Raw genomic sequence first — 15,438 nt, forward strand, 5'->3', positions numbered from 1 at the left:
CGGTGGGGTGTTTCAATTATTATTATTTTTTTTTTGTATTGTTTACAGCTTCTCCCTTATTTTCCTGAAGTCAACTTAAAAGTGTTGTTCTACACTCTTTCCACCTAAGGCAAGAGACCGTGGCGTGTTTTAACCCCCTTTTTTTTTTCTTTTTTTTTTTTTAATATAATAAACAAAACGATACCGTTGTGCTGTCACGGCACCTACCCCCCTTCCATTCCATTTAATTTACAACACCCAATAAGTCGACCAGAAATTTAAAAAACCGTTGTTCTTGAGCTTTATGATAACCCTTAAAAAATAGGGTGTGGTATTATTCCTGCATCTGATTTGTGTTTGCATCTCACCAGCTATTATGGATGCAGTGTTATCTTCTATGGCCGGAGGACTCTTAGCAGTTGGTAAAAAATTATTTGGCTTTATCTATCCTAAAGATCAAGAGTATTATCAGATTCCAATCAAACCTGGAAAAACTCAACAAGGAAATGGGAAATCTAACAAATCTCCAAAACAACGTGTTGGTGAAATACCGGAAAAAATATATTTTATTGATAAATAATGCAAAGAAAAAGAGATACAAATAGATCAGGCTGAGACACGGATATCTCGTTTTATTTAAGGAGATCAAGCCCACTGCGGTTGGAAGAACCCAAAATACCGATTTAGCAGTCACAAAACTATGACCTGTCTCCTCCAGGATACAACTGCCTGACCACTTGTCGTATGGTTCAAGTCACAAGATGGTGAACCCAAAGCTCCACCAAGAAAAACACCCTTCTTTGCTAGTAATCTCTCAAGTATAGAAAAATAGTTGATGCGTTGATTTGTTGTTAAAGAAAAGAGTAGAAGAGGGAACTATTTATAGGCCTCAGGGACATTACAAAATACATCAACAATAATAATGGCCAGGGACATTACAAAATACATCAACAATAATAATGGCCATGAACCTAGAAAAAAGGGAGAATATACCAAACATGAATTCACCACCAAGTTCATGAATTATAATTAATATTAATTCATGAACAAAACCAAAGCAATGAATCTCCATTCATGAACAAGATAAAATTCATGAATAAGAACCAAGGAAGATTCATGAACAAAATGAATAAATAAATAAATAAATGGTATTAAAATGAACCAACAATCCCCCACTCATTTTAATATCAACAAGGACAAGAGAGATTACCAAACAAAGATAGATTAGTATGCATCATGAAGGTGTGCTCTGGACTGAGCCTTCATTAGTGAAACAGCAACCTCTACTCCAGAGCCAGTAGTGGTCTCAGACTTGAACTATGACTGCTTAGGAGAAATAAAGTATTACTGCTCACACATAATAATTCAGGTGCTGACATGAGCTTTAATAGCCAGCACAATACGGCCTTATGCTTATCCCAGTTTTCATGAGCATATTTGAGAATAAGCCTTGTTCTCATAGAAAGCGGCCCCACTTTCATACTCACATAGGTGAAATCTATCAAGGATGTTCCTGTAATTGACACACCTCACTCAATAAAAACTACAGAATTTCATTAAGAATATAAAAACTCAACACTCTAACATTACAGGACAAATGCACTTACATCATAAGGATGGATAACAAAATATTAAGGAGTGCATTTTTGACAACCACCATATGATTCGTTCTTCTCATTGAACCTAGTTACAGGATCTCTGGTCCCTAGGTTGGGTATTCTCATACATGATTTTTGATTTTATAGGCTTCAAACTCATCCCCCTCGATGTATTCCAGACCCTATCTCTTGCCAAGGCCCTGGTTAACGGATCAGCAAGATTATCACAAGATCTTACATAATTCACAGTTATGATGCCATTACTCAAATAGGATCTCACATTATTGTGTTTCCTTCGAATAGGTCTGGATTTACCATTATAAAAATGGTTGTTCACTCTACCAATAGCAGCAGTGCTATCACAACGAATTAACACAGGAGGAATTGGTTTTTCCCAAAAAGGAATTTCATGTAAGAAATCTCTTAACCAATTCGCTTCCTCACATGCTGAAGCTAACGCTATAAGCTCAGCTTCCATTGTAGAATTAGCAATTATAGTCCATTTTTTAGACTTCCAACATATAGCACCACCACCCAAGGTAAAAATAAAATCCGAGGTAGAGAGAGAATCACCTGACAAAGTGTTCCAATCGGCATCGCTATATCCCTCAAGTACCGTGAGATACTTGTGATAAAACAAACCATAATTTTTGGTACCAGATAAATATCTCATAATTCTTCCCATGGCTAGCCAATGATCTTGACTTGGCTTGCTAGTAAATTTGCTAAGTACTCCAACAGCATATGCAATGTCAGGTCTAGTATAGTCAGTAGCATATCTCAAACTACCAATCATGCTAGCATATTCCTTTTGATTAATCACTTCTTTTTCATTTGTTACAATAGATAAATGTATGCTTGCTTAAAAAGGAGTAGCAACATGTTTACAGTCTAGAAAATTATATTTCTTTAAAATTTTCTCAACATAATGCGACTGATCAAGAAAAATACCATCATTAGTCTTGGTAATTTTAATTCCCAAAATAAAATTGATTTCACCAAGATCTTTCATATCAAAGTGGCTATTAAGCATATTTTTAGTCTCATTTATAATAAGCAAATTAGAGTCAAAGATAAGTAGATCATCCACATATAGGCTAACAATCACATGTGCATTCTCACAAGTTTTATAATATATGCACTTATCACATTCATTAGTCTTATAGCCATTCTCAAGCATGTAGGAATCAAATTTCTCATGCCACTGTTTAGGAGCTTGTTTTAAACCATAAAGAGATTTAGTTACCTTACACACCTTGCTTTCTTGGCCAGGCTCCACAAAGCTTTCAGGTTGGTCCATGTAAATCTCCTCATCTAGATCTCCATTTAAAAATGTTGTTTTCACATCCATTTAATGAATTTTTAAATCATGAATTGCAGCCACAACTATCAACAGTCTAATGAATGTAATTCTAGTAACCGGAGAAAAAATATCAAAGAAATCAAGATCAACTTGTTGCTTAAAACCTTTAGCGACAAGCCTCGCTTTATATTTATCTATAGTTCCATCCAGTTTAAATTTTTTACGAAGGACCCATTTACATCCAATAGTTTTACAACCTATAGGTAAATCCACTAGCTCCATGTTTTATTTGAAAGTAGTGAATCTATCTCATCATTTACAGTCTCTTTCCAGAAAATAGCATCAGGTGATGATAAAGCTTCTTGCACTGTAAGAGAAATTTCTTCCACATTGTAAAGATAATAGTCAGGGCCAAACTCATTTTCAACTCTGGCTCGTTTACTCCTCCTTGGTTGGATTTGAAAATTTTATTGTTCTTGAAAAACTTGAGAATGAGTAGAAGAGCTAGGCATGGATAAAATATTTTCAGAAATTATTTGACCCCCACTATTTCTAGATTTGAATGGAAATTTATTTTCATGAAAAACAGTATCACCTGATTCAAAAATAATATTATTTTCCATATCAAAAAATCTATAAGCTGTACTATGCAACGCATACCCAAGAAAAGCACAGGTGGTAGCTCGTTCACCCAATTTAGGTCGTTTAGGATCTGCAAGTCTCACAAAAGCTAAACAATCCAAAACCCTCAAATAACTTTGATTTGGTTTACACCCCCACCACAACTCATAAGGTACAATTTTAGTCTTTTTATGTGGCACTCTATTTATCACATGGCAAGCTGTCAAAACAGCCTCGCCCCAAAAATTTGAGGGAGCACTTGAATCAATAAGCATAGTATTCGTCAAATCAATTAATGTTCTATTTTTTCTTTCAGCTACGCCATTAGATGAAGGTGAATATGGTGGAGTAGTCTCATGAATAATTCCCAATGACTAAACAAAAGAGTTGAATCCAAGAGATTCATACTCCCGGCCTCTATCACTTCTAATTCTCTTAATCTTTTTACCGAATTGATTTTCCACTTCAATAAGGAATTCTTTAAATTTCTCAAAAGCATCACTTTTATTTTTTAATAAATATACATTTGTGTATTTTGAAAAATCATCAATAAAAATGATAAAATATTGGTTACCACCCCGAGTTAAAATTCCTTCAAACTCACACAAATCATTATGGAATAATTCTAGCAATTCGGTATTTTTTTCAACACTTTTATGAGGCCTCTTGGTAATTTTTGCTTTACTGCAAACTTCACATTTCTTAAATTTTTTTGTCACTTTAGGAATTAATCTTAAACTACTCATGATTCCCATATATTTACTGTTAATATGACACAAATGAGCATGCCAAAAAATTAATAGAAGACAAAGTATAAGTGGTGTCATAGTAATCATAAAATTGATCAGCAAAATTTAAGAGATAAAAGCGACATTTATACTTATCTTTATTATAGGAAGCCGCTTTTGCTTCACGTGCCTCGTAGTCTTCATCATTCATTTCCTCGGTTGGGATTTTGTTTGGGTTCTTCTTGATAAGAGCATATGCAACTTTCAAAAGACAATGGTAAAAAAGTACTTTTCCTTTTCACCTCTTAAAATGAACTCTCTTGAACTTGAAAGGCTTGTTGAGATCTCCAATTCCATCATTGGTTTTTTCTAGTACTTGATTCATGGTTTGATCTCCTTAAAATTGTTGATGAAATATCAGAAAAAATATATTTTATTGATAAATAATGCAAAGAAAAAGAGATACAAATAGATCAGGTTGAGACACGGATATCTCGTTTTCCTTAAGGAGATCAAGCCCATTGCGGTTGGAAGAACCCAAAATACCGATGCAGCAGTCACAAAACTATGACCTGTCCCCTCCAGAATACAACAGCCTGACCACTTGTTGTATGGTTCAAGCCAACTCTGCACAAGATGGTGAACCCAAAGCTCTACCAAGAAAAACACCCTTCTTTGCTAGTAATCTCTCAAGTATAGAAAAATAGTTGATGTGTTGATTTGTTGTTAAAGAAAAGATTAGAAGAGGAAACTATTTATAGGCCTCAAGGACATTACAAAATACATCAACAATAATAATGGCCATGAACCTAGAGAAAAGGGAGAATTCACAGCCAAGTTCATGAATTATAATTAATATTAATTCATGAACAAAACCAAAGTAATGAATCTCCATTCATGAACAAGATAAAATTCATAAATAAGAACCAATGAAGAATCATGAACAAAATGAATAACTAAATAAATAAATGAATGATATTAAAATGAACCAACACAACGTGAAAGGACAGATCGAGGCAGTGTAGACACCCCATTTTTGACCGACCTTAAGACTCAGACGTCACCGATTGAGCGCTTGGTGATGTTGCATAATGTGCTCGTTCAGAAGTTTCAGAGTCGCGGCCGTAAGCCCTACCTCCGGACTTCCGAACCCTTTTCTGTGCCTTGTCTCGGTTTGCGAACCAGACTCGGTTTTCTCTGTTTCTTTTCCTGAAGGGAGGGAGAGGTCTCGTAGACCATTTCTCAATGTCCGTAGGCTACATTTGGTGGCCGTAGGCCATTTTGCCCATTTCGGAGTCCGGTTCCCGGTTTTCGGAGCCGTCAGGCCGTGTGCCTCGGTTCGGGACCGCTTAACCATCTCCTATTGCTCTGATTTTTGGCATACATCTTATTTTCTCCCTTTTGAGGGACACTGGGGGCTGAGAAACCCACTTCGAGGTCGAATACCATTTTCGGTGCTTAACAGCCCATTTTCGGGACCCCGAACTGCGTGTTTTGGCCCCGGAACGTTCGTTTTGCAACGGTTTTCGTTCATTTTTGGCAGGTACCTCTGTTTTATCACAAGGAAGGTCACTGAAGGGTGGGAGGCCAGCAATTGTTGCAGCAACCAGTTATCTCTCCTCCGGGGCCTCCCGGCGCCCGTTTTTGCAACTTCCGGGCTAATGTTGAATACCTTAGGGGTAGTGTTGCCAACTTTCAACCACATATCTGTGATCTACACATCTGGGAGGCCACTAAAAGTTGGTGGCCGGCCATTAAGGTCACCTGACCCTTTTGACCCCTTTCTTCCGGGCTAATGTTGAACCCCTTGGACCTTTTTTCTTGAACTTTGAACCACATATCTGTGATGTACACACCTGAGAGGCCCCTAAAAGTTCATGGCCGGCCAGTAAGTCAACTTGACCCTTTTGACCCCCTCTTTCCGAGCCATTGTTGAACCCCTTGGGCCCACTTTCTTGGAATTTCAATTACATGGTTGTGTTGTACACACATAGGGCTACCTCCCCAATATCTGGCCGGCCAGAAAAGCTCGTTGACCCTTTTGACCCCTAGCCGGCCGGCTAGGGGGTGTGGCCGGCCGGCCACCTCCAGCAAAAGTATGAGGCCGGCCGTATTCTCCTCACTGTACCCTTTCCAGCTGTTGGGCAATATCCCCCAGATATTTTCTGTATCCGGGGGATATTTTGGGAGAGAGTTATGCTCTCCAATTCACCCCCCTTTTACACCCCTTTCTTGACCTTATAGCCAGCTGAGGGTCTCCTTCTTGAGGGTTAGAAAAATTCCTCTCCAAGCACAAACCCTAAACTCCATTGTCATCCTTCTCAATTCTCCAAAAAACCCTAACTTCTTAACCTTCATTCCTTCTACACCACCAAGCTCTACCACCACCATCTCATTTCCAGCAGCAAGGGAAGATTCTTGAAGGCTAAAGAAGCTGCAAATCAACCCAAGAAGCAACAAAATCTCGAATCTTCAAGGGTAAGTTACACTTTTACCCTTTTGACCCTTTATCTTGTTCCATTTCTAAGCCCCTCTTGCTTTTTGTTTCAAGCTCCGGCCCTAACTGAAAAGGGCCATATTTTGAGCTCATCTTCACTTCTCATTAAGGGCTAAACCCTGTTTGAGCCCTCCATAATACACTTGCTTCATTGACCATCTTGTATGTCATAGATTTGCATGCTATTTTTGACCCATAAGCAATTTATTTTCGAGCATGTTGTAAACTGATATAGGGCTTATTTTGAGCCCCTCTTCAACATTTGAGAAGGGCTCAACATTGTTTGGTGTCTCCATGTATCACTTGTAGTTCAATCCCTTATTTGGCCCCATTTTTGCATAAGTTGATAGCCCTCTTGGCTTCTGTTTTTGGACCTTGGTCCGAACTGAAAGTGGCCTTGTTTTGGCATATACTTCATGTTTCATTCACACTTTTTTCCTGTTTGGTGATTATTTTATATACTTCATGTTATAGCACCTTTTGGGCCTTGTTTTGCATCCCATTTTTAGCATATTTGTATACTGATTTTGAGGCTGCCATATACTGTAAATGTTCATATTTTTGGTCCATCTTCAGTGTTGTAGAAGGAAATTTTTCAGTTTGGGTTTAGCTTATACCACTTGCTTCATTACCCCTATCTTGGCCCCTATTCTTGTATGCTATTTTTGCCATACCTATATTTGCTGTTTGGCCATGTCTATAACTGGAAAAGTGGTTATCTTGGGGCTGTCTAGATTCTGTCTTTGCATTGCATGTCCATGTTGTGCATATTTAGCATGGCTATAGGCCATTTCGGGTGCCTAATGTTGCATTTCGGGACATTTCCTTGCATTTCATATCATTTCGCTTCATTTCGGGACTGTTTTCCCCATATTTTGTTGCTGAAATTCCATTAGCATGCTTGCATATCATTTTTGCCATGTTTCATCGCATTCCATCATCACCTCGGTTTGCGTGCCCGTGTGCACGCATTTCGAGGCACTCCATTTTTATCCGACGGCATCCGATGTGAGTGTGGCTGAGGCTCACTCATGTTGCCCATTTGTCATTTTCATGTCATTTTAGCATCGCCTCGGTTTGCGTGTCCGTATGTACGCATTTCGAGGCACTCCATTTTTATCCGACGGCATCCGATGTGAGTGTGGCTGAGGCTCACTCATGTTGGTATAAGCCCATTTGTCATTATCATGTCATTTTAGCATCGCCTCGGTTTGCGTGCCCGTGTGCACGCATTTCGAGGCACTCCATTTTTATCCGACGGCATCCGATGTGAGTGTGGCTGAGGCTCACTCATGTTGGTATAAGCCCATTTGTCATTTTCATGTCATTTTAGCATCGCCTCGGTTTGCGTGCCCGTGTGCACGCATTTCGAGGCACTCTATTTTTATCCGACGGCATCCGATGTGAGTGTGGCTGAGGCTCACTCATGTTGGTATAAGCCCATTTGTCATTTCCATGTCATTTTCATTGTATCTGTCATCGCCTCGGTTTGCGTGCCCGTGTGCACGTACTTCGAGGCATGTCATTTTCATTGTATCTGTCATCGCCTCGGTTTGCGTGCCCGTGTGCACGTACTTCGAGGCATGTCATTTTCATTGTATCTGTCATCGCCTCGGTTTGCGTGCCCGTGTGCACGTACTTCGAGGCATGTCATTTTCATTGTATCTGTCATCGCCTCGGTTTGCGTGCCCGTGTGCACGTACTTCGAGGCATCTCATTTTCATCATTCTGTCATCGCCTCGGTTTGCGTGCCCATGTGCACGTACTTCGAGGCATCTCATTTTCATTGCATTCCGTCATTTTCTCAGTTTGCGTGCCCGAGTGCACGTATTTCGAGGCCTATCATTCCATAGCATTATGTATGTTAGGATTGTATATTAGTTGCATTTCATGCATATCATGCATATTGCATCATGTCCGGAATAGGAATTAGCCCGGGCACGGGAAACGAGGTACATTTCGTACTCCGAGTGACGGAATGTGTCTCAATTCCCCAGTCACCGACACTCCGAATTACCCATGATGGAGTTAGGTTTTAGCTGTAGTTTCATGTGCATTCATCCTATATTGAGTTGTGCATTTCGATTCCTCGGCCATCATGCCTCGGTATGCGTGATTGGTGGCACGAGGATCGAGACATGCATATATCTGTGCAGATACATTGTTATGCCCCTTTCCTGCTCTCTGTTGCAGCAAAACGAAGAATCAGCAATTTTTCTGGGCTCAGCACGCATTTCAAGAACAGGTGTAAACAGAGGCTAATTGGGGCATTCCGGTGGATTTCCGCGCAAGACAACACGGACATGCATCATCCATCAGAAGCAAGACAGTCCCTGGCTCGCACGCCAGTTTTATCTGCTTTCTTAGTTAATTCATTAATTAATTAGAAATCTGTAATATTCTTTTATTCGGGACTGTAATATTTAGACTGTATTATTTATTCGGACCCTCCGAGTGAGGGCGCAACTGTAATAAGTGTGGGTGAGTGTGATGCATGTCTTCCAATCCCACGTCTTTCTCCCTTTTATTTATCCGCTTTTGTTGGTTAGATTAGGGCATGTTTAAATTAGCATACAGTATGATAGCATGTTTGCATTCATCCATCTGTTTTGCATGCATCGGGCTCGGCGCATCATACTAACTGCATTGTATTTTCAATTCCAAGTTGAATACATGATAGTTGTAGCATTCCATACGCCATGTTTAGAATAGCCGAGCCTGCTATAGTTGCATTTTGCATGTGTTGCATTAGGCATTTCTGTATACTTAGGATTCATGCATGATTTCTAATAAGTATCTATTTTGGCTTGGAGTACCCGGTGAGTTTTATGCTTTAGCATCCTTGCATGTGTGTGAGTCAATGCCATGATAGCATACTTACCATGAGGCTATGTGCTTATCTGATATAACTGCCTGAATGCCTGTGGGTGAAGGTTGGGTTACTTAAATTGGAATAAGTCACCAAATGTTTTCAAGCCTACCTGCGGGTAGCAAACCATTTTCAAAAACAAACAAAAAGTGTTTTGTTCCAATCTAGGCGACCTGGTCTATACTTATGTACTGTGTACATCACATAGTAACCTAGGCTAATAAACCGGTTTAAGAACTCACAATGTTTTCAAAAATCGATATCATGGTTAGTAGAGGCCGGTCTTTGACCGGGCGAGCGGGGGTGCTCACGAAGTGACCTTCCCCAATCGTACCCAAGTTCCCGAGCCGAAGCAGCTTTGGTGATGACGGACACGTGGCCTTTTGGCACCGAGTCAGGGTTTCCTAAATTTCCCAAAATAAAATATTTAGGTGGCGACTCTGTATCTGGCAAAGCAGTCCATGTTTGGCACTACTTTTTCAAAAATCAGTTTTCTCAAAATGACTTGCCAGATTTGGACTCTTTGGTTCAGATTAAGAACCGCGACAAACATTGAGAGTCCGAGCTGTAGCGAGGCCCCCCCGCGGGCTTGTTACAGTTTCTGGCGACTCTGCTGGGGATTTAGAGAACTTGACTCGAACTCATGATATCTATTTTTGACTACACTTGTGTGTTTCTTTGCATTGCATTTGCATTGGTGCGCCTAGGACACCGTGTTTGCCATCTGCTATTCCTGAACGGTTTGCCGGAGGCTTGTCTTGTCAAGGCATGACCATAAGGCTGACCGGTTGTGGGCTCTGCCAGTATGGGAACACAAACCCCGGTTTTACCGGGGCACCCTTTTTGACCATTCGACCTAGTGCATATTCGGATCCATAGTGACCATTCTAAATTAGGACAGGTTGCTTACCCGTTTATAGGTTGTTTGAAACCGCTGTGTGCATAGTGAAACCCTAGCTCCTGACAAAATAGGACAGGGAAACCCTACCCCAACATAGGGGTGTTTTGGCTCTCACTTATCTGTTATGTGCTTTAGAGTGCGTCTCTACAGGAATGCATGTATCAGTATATGAGTTTGGGCATCAGGCCTGCGGGCATCAGTTCAGAATTGTCAGCATCAGGCCTACGGGCATCAGATCAGTATACGAATTTGAGTATCAAGCCTGCGGGCATCAGTTCAGAATTGTCAGTATCAAGCCTGTGGGCATCAGTTCAGTACATAAGTTTGGGTATCAGGCCTGCGGGCATCAGCCAGTATTTGAGGATTAGTTATCTGCGGATATTAGATTCTGTTTCAGGGAACAGTGATACAGGGATAATAATCAGTGTTCGAGGACAGTGTTTATTCAGCTTTTTGACTGTGTGTTGATTATGCCCGACTGTGTGTCTTGCATTTTATTTTAAAGCTATTATGCTGTCCGTTTATCTGTTTATTTATTTCCTTTTCGCTTTATTTATCTTTTGCTAGGTCAATTTTAGCACGATTGCTTCCAACCCAACAGGCATTCCCCAAGCACCTTGGACACGAGGTCGTCGACTCCATCGATCTGAGGATCTAATCGACGGACAGCCAGTGTTCCATTCTCTACGCCCTACTACAAGAAGGAAGCAGAGAAAACGCAGTACATCTGAACAGAGAGCACCTGAACAGTGGTATCCTTCATCAGTGGACAATTTGATTGAGGTCCCCATTGAGACAGATCTACCGGTAGTTCAGACAAATCGAAACAATATGACGGCACCGACAGGGGTTGAGGATATGATACGCCAGATGCAGGAAACCATGCGGGCTATGCAACAAGATGCCGTCCGCCGAGATGAACTCGCTAAGCAGCAAGCTGAAATTATGACTCAGCAGGCTGAACTGATTACTAGACTGCAACAACAGAGTACAGCATCTGCTTCACACCAGATTCCTCCTCCAGCAGGAGCCCCATTACCTGAGAAGGCTCCTGTTATTCAGGACGTCCCTCCTAACACCCAGAATACTGTACCGGCTGTCCAAATTCTGCAAGAGGACACGAGTCTTCCAACGGGGCCTGTCCCGCCCCCGATTCCACCACAACTGTCCAAGGTCCACACATCCAATCACCCGGACTCTCCATCCGAGGTCGAGGTTGATCAAACAGCTCTGAAATTGAGCAAACTGGAGAAGCTTTTCAAAAAATCCCAAGGGGCTAAGGCTATGCCGGATATCGGAGATGGATATACCGAGGAGGCCGTAACACTCCCCGATAGGTTCAAAATGCCACAAATCGACCGTTTTGACGGAACCGGCGACCCCATGGTCCATATCCGACTGTTTGCGGATGTCTTGCGGCCAATGGGCCTTACGCGACCACAGAAGCTCTCATTATTCGGCCGAACCCTGTCGGGTGTGGCCTCCCATTGGTACGCAAGATTGCAAGATGAGGTGAAGAAGAATTGGGATGAGATGGCTGAAGCCTTTGTCACGCAATATTCATACAACACTCAAATCGAGATCACAACCCGTGATCTTGAAACGACAAGGCAAGAGCCTAAGGAATCTTTCTCGGACTTTGTGATCCGATGGAGGGCAAAGGCGTCAACGATGACTCTAAGGCCCACTGACAAAGATCAGATTCGGATGATTGTGCGCAATCTCCACCCCAAGTTGATGCAAAGAATGATCGTAGTCCCCTTCCCCACTTTTGCGGACTTACATGATATGGGGGTCCAAATAGAAGATGCTATGAAACAAGGGCTGTTTGACCAGGACAGAGAACAATCGAGGAGGACCTTCAACCGCAACAACAACGCGGGCCCGAGTGGCGCTGCAAACACGAGAGCCTCGGAAGTTGGTATGGTCACCACCACTCCCCCTCCCCCTCCAAGGCCCATGACTGCCACACCATTCTCCGGCGCGTCCGGAAGTAACTCACAAAACAACCGATTCCAACCTCGGGGCCAAAGAACTTTCACCCAACTATACATGCCCCTGTCCAAGGTTCTGGGGATATTGATCAGGAAAAATCATTTGAAACCCCTGGAACCAAAGCCATTACCAAATCCACTCCCCCCCTCTTATGACCCGTCAAAGTACTGCGCATACCACCAACAACACGGTCATGATACCGACCGTTGTTACAGATTACGTCATGAGGTCCAAGATCTTATTGACAAACAGGTGATCGCGCCTCCTGATAAACCTAATGTCACAACCAACCCTCTCCCACCACATAACCAACCTCCCCCTCCTAACAGAATTAACTTCATCCAGACTGGGGTCGTGTCTTACGATCCTAGCATCTATATTACGCCCACCCACCTACCCAAGCCGAAGGTGCTCCTCCCCGATTGCACTGACCTTTTGTGCATGGTGGACATCTCCAAAACCCAACCGGAACCGGTGGTGGTGACTGTCGAAGACAGGGCAGGGCAGATTTTAGGAGAGAATGAGTCTGTTGAATCTGGGACTGGACAGAATTTTGCTGAGGGAGCTTATGATCCAAGCAAGTACATCCTATCAACGAGCCGAATTGGGCTAAGTGTAGAATTTCCCAAGACAGGAGAACTATGCATGATCCGAGGGGATGGATCTGGGCTATGGGCAGATGAGCCGACAACCGTAGAGGAGGACTTTGCTAACTTGCAATTTCTCGATGATCAGGAGCTGGAGGATGCGTCCATTAACTGGAATGATTATGAGGGATCAGAGGAGGCCACTGGATGGCTTGAAGATCAACCAAATGCAGTGGGGGAAGCCCAACCAGAACAGAGCCCGGCAGGGGCAGAAATATCAGTTGTGGCCAGAACGGCCGAAAATCAAGTTGTATCGCCGGAGAGCGCCGGTGTTAAGAATTCCGCTCAGGACATGGGTATTACGGATGTGGGAACTATTGAACAAACAGCTGTACTGACGCAGTTGGAACAAGGAAAGTTCGAGGAAACTGAGAGAGCCAGAAGGGCGAAGGGCCCTGAGGGGACCGAAAGTGCTATGTGCACAAAGACAGACAATGCTGCGAGCATTTGGACAGAGAGCACTGAGAGTGCGAATAGACTGGAGCCGGACAGATGTTTGTTGGCTGCCAGCGGAATGTGGTGGGAAGATGACGACTTGTGTCTTGCCCACACCGATGAAGACTGGGGAAATGGCCAGCCGGATGATACTTGGTATCTAGATGAAGTGGACCACATGACAAGAAGTGGGCGGTACTTCAAACCCCCACACCTGGACCAACCCGAGGCATCCGGGAAAGACAGAGAAGCGGAGAGACAGAAGGAGAAGCAGATCGAAGACGAGGCTGTGTTGAAACAGTTAAAGAAGATACAAGCAGACATCTCCATCTGGGGACTGCTAATGGCATCACGAGTGCACAGAGAAGCTGTCCTATCTGCCATGGACAAGTCGAAACTTTCCATAGACACCACGCCTGAACAGCTGGTTGGGCTGGTTTTTCCGGGAGGAGGTTCCCCGGCATTAACCTTTTCGGACAAGGAGCTACCGCCTGAGGGCACAAACCATAACAAACCGCTCTATATTTCTGTGGAATGTAGGGATAAGTGGATACCGGTGGTGCTTGTTGATACCGGGTCTGCGATTAATGTCTGCCCGACCAGAACGGCATATGCAATCGGGTTAAAACCCGCGGACTTCATCCCAACCACCCAAGTGATCAGGGCATATGACAATACCAGCAGAGAAGTGATGGGGACTGTTAAAATTCAAACTAAGGTTGGTCCAGGACAACACAGCATCGAATTTCATATCCTGGACGTTCCCGCAACCTTTAACTTACTATTGGGGCGACCGTGGTTGCACCAGGTCAAAGCAGTCTCTTCCACCCTACATCAAATGCTGAAATACCCTCACGGGAAAGGGGTAGCGATCGTTTTTGGGAATTCATCAATCCATCCGCCGCCGGAAGTGTCTACACCTGTCTTGGAGATCGAGCACGGCACGGAGGATGTGTTTTTGTCGGGGTTCACTTTGGCCGAGGCTCAAGTGGTGCAGAATGTCATGGCTGCGAATGAGGGCATGTATGTCAGCGCACAATCTATCTACCTCATGAACAAGCTAAAACATACCCCTGGGATGGGATTAGGGAGAAGTGGCCGGAAAGGCGTCTCAGTGTTGGCCGAAGTGCCACACAACCCTCACACCTTTGGACTGGGTTATCTGCCCACCAAAGAGGACTGGTTGAGGAAAGGAAAAGAAATGGCCGGAAGAGCCAAGGCAAAGAGGGCTGGGAAGCCATTTGAGTTAATGCACAGGCCCATTTGGGGTACCCTAAACGGACGTTTCGTCCGGGAGGGGGAAGATTTTCCATTCTGCGGCTTCCCGGAGCCATGGCAAAACGCGGAGGGGAAGCGCGTGCCTGGTTTTGAAATCTTCTTCGACATACAATTATCTGGGGATGATGTTGCCGAAGCGCAGACAGACCCACCAACTGAGGTTGAGCAATGTGAAACAGTGGATCTTGAGAGTACAGAGCTGGAAATGGGGGTAGCACTGGCGAGTCTACTATCAGATCCTCCGATCGGCCAAGAGTGCTTGGGGGATAACTCTTCGGTTTCTGTGATTGGAGATGAAATAGCTGCGGGCTTTCCAGCGCCGATCTTAGATGCATCTATCGCACCTTCTCTCATCTGGCAGTATGAAGAAGGCTTTTTATCTAGTAGTTCCGGGTCAGGTAGCGAGCCGGAATCTGATTCTACCGAATCTTCTGCGTCGGAATCAGATTCCAGCTCGGCTGAGTCTGAGTCCGGTATTCTTGGGGGTGATAACCCAGATGCCACAGTCCTGTCTAGGTCGTCTTTTTCATTTTCCTTTGAGTCTGTTGTAACAGAGGAATCTGACGGCTTGGAAGTATTTAATGAGA

At 43.2% G+C, this 15,438-nt stretch overlaps 1 pseudogene across 1 annotated transcript in view; it reads left to right on the forward strand.

The window, feature by feature from the left end:
• The first annotated feature begins 347 nt into the window (after nt 1-347).
• The window catches only part of LOC114294262 (disease resistance protein At4g27190-like), a 41,475-nt pseudogene continuing 26,384 nt past the window's right edge, over nt 348-15,438 (forward strand). Inside the window, exons 1-2 of the transcript XR_014339236.1 lie at nt 348-510; nt 5,223-5,245. The product of XR_014339236.1 is annotated as a disease resistance protein At4g27190-like (transcript). The remainder of the gene's footprint in view (nt 511-5,222; nt 5,246-15,438) is intronic.

Source organism: Camellia sinensis, chromosome 8 (genome assembly GCF_055761805.1).
Source record: "Camellia sinensis isolate YWXY chromosome 8, ASM5576180v1, whole genome shotgun sequence".
NCBI lineage: Eukaryota > Viridiplantae > Streptophyta > Magnoliopsida > Ericales > Theaceae > Camellia > Camellia sinensis.